Raw genomic sequence first — 2,473 nt, forward strand, 5'->3', positions numbered from 1 at the left:
CCTAACCTATGTCACCTTAACCTAACCTATGTCACCTTAACCTAACCTATGTCACCTTAACCTAACCTATGTCACCTTAACCTAACCCATCTTGCACCTTAACCTAACCCATCTTGCACCTTAACCTAACCCATCTTGCACCTTAACCTAACCCATCTTGCACCTTAACCTAACCCATCTTGCACCTTAACCTAACCTATGTTGCACCTTAACCTAACCTGTGTTGCACCTTAACCTACCTCAATTTGCACCGCAATGTAACGCAATTTGCACCGCAATGTAACGCAATTTGCACCGCAATGTAACGCAATTTGCACCGCAATGTAACGCAATTTGCACCGCAATGTAACGCAATTTGCACCGCAATGTAACGCAATTTGCACCGCAATGTAACGCAATTTGCACCGCAATGTAACGCAATTTGCACCGCAATGTAACGCAATTTGCACCGCAATGTAACGCAATTTGCACCGCAATGTAACTCAATTTGCACCGCAATGTAACTCAATTTGCACCGCAATGTAACTCAATTTGCACCGCAATGTAACTCAATTTGCACCGCAATGTAACTCAATTTGCACCGCAATGTAACTCAATTTGCACCGCAATGTAACTCAATTTGCACCGCAATGTAACTCAATTTGCACCGCAATGTAACTCAATTTGCACCGCAATGTAACTCAATTTGCACCGCAATGTAACTCAATTTGCACCGCAATGTAACTCAATTTGCACCGCAATGTAATGCAATTTGCACCGCAATGTAATGCAATTTGCACCGCAATGTAATGCAATTTGTACCGCAATCTACCCCCACATTGTGCCTTAACCTAACCCACATTGTGCCTTAACCTAACCCACATTGTGCCTTAACCTAACCCACGTTGTGCCTTAACCTAACCCACGTTGTGCCTTAACCTAACCCACGTTGTGCCTTAACCTAACCCAAGTTGTGCCTTAACCTAACCCAAGTTGTGCCTTAACCTAACCCAAGTTGTGCCTTAACCTAACCCAAGTTGTGCCTTAACCTAACCCAAGTTGTGCCTTAACCTAACCCAAGTTGTGCCTTAACCTAACCCAAGTTGTGCCTTAACCTAACCCAAGTTGTGCCTTAACCTAACCCAAGTTGTGCCTTAACCTAACCCAAGTTGTGCCTTAACCTAACCCAAGTTGTGCCTTAACCTAACCCAAGTTGTGCCTTAACCTAACCCAAGTTGTGCCTTAACCTAACCCAAGTTGTGCCTTAACCTAACCCAAGTTGTGCCTTACCCTGCTCTGTAATTGGCATATGACACGTTACATTAATGTATTGTCCAACCGCAACCCGCTCAGAATGTTGTGTACACAGCTACGTGTCATCTCCCCATAACAGCTGCATTGCAGTGTGGTACGCCATAGAGACGTGTGGGAGTAATGGACGCAGTGGATGGCGATCAGCATGAGCCGTCTGTTCATGTAGTGGCGCGTGTATGCAGACGTAGTAGTCTCTTCTCACACAATGTGATAGCACGGTGCCCCGCGTTCCACATCTGCGACATGCTACAGAGGCCGGTTGACAGTTGGTCGCGCAATGGACATCGCATACGTACGGGGGCACCTTCCACGTGCCCTCTAGTCGGGCACATTTTGTTGCGTGGATGTGAGCGGATGTAGTGTGTCTTGACACCTGACAGGCAGGCATGCAATAATAGTTGACTTTGCAAACGGGGATGGACGTGTACGTTTACTGGTGACGTTACGCAAATGAACAACTGGTAACCCGTTGTGGTGCGGTTGTCCTTGCTGGAGGTACATCTGTGAGGGCAACGATCGGTACAGCTACGAAGCGGTCCCCACCATACCAACGAACGTGAATGTGAATCTGGGTGTGAAGCGATACGCGGCTGTGGGTGGGTGGGACTGTCCCCGGCCGGTGAGGGGGGGCCGCCCGGCGTGCTGGCCGCGCGGTGCGTGGGCGCACGCGCTACAGCCGGCTGGTGGGGGCGCCCAGTGGCAGGCGCGCCGGCCGACGGACGCGGCAGGCGGCGCAGCTGCGCGCCGGGGCACCCTGCGCGCGGCGCCGTGCAGCCAAAGTGGGTCCTCGCCGGCCCGGTGCGAAGCGCGGTGGACATCTGCAGTGTGCTGGTCCGATTGAGGACTGTGTGCGTTGAGGATGCGCCGCCGCCCGGCACTCGGCGCCGCGACGCCGTCTGCTGCTCGGTCGCCCCAGCGGTTCTCGCTGGTGGTTTGTATCGCAGTTGTGCAGACGTGTTGGCACGTGCGCTGTGCTGGGAGAGTTCGCTTCGGCACCCACGTGGGGCCTTTGCCCTTCTGTGGCGCTGGCGTTGGAGCTGCCGGTCACCGTAGGTGGCGCGTGTTGTCTCCCGCCGGCAATGCCACGACAGCACGCTCCCGGGCCTCTGTCGGCAGCGGCAAGCTCAGTTGGGAGCACGGGTGGTCGCACCTAAAGCGTCTACTCGCCTAACTCCGGGCG

The sequence above is a fragment of the Schistocerca cancellata genome, unplaced genomic scaffold (genome assembly GCF_023864275.1).
Source record: "Schistocerca cancellata isolate TAMUIC-IGC-003103 unplaced genomic scaffold, iqSchCanc2.1 HiC_scaffold_878, whole genome shotgun sequence".
Classification (NCBI taxonomy): domain Eukaryota; kingdom Metazoa; phylum Arthropoda; class Insecta; order Orthoptera; family Acrididae; genus Schistocerca; species Schistocerca cancellata.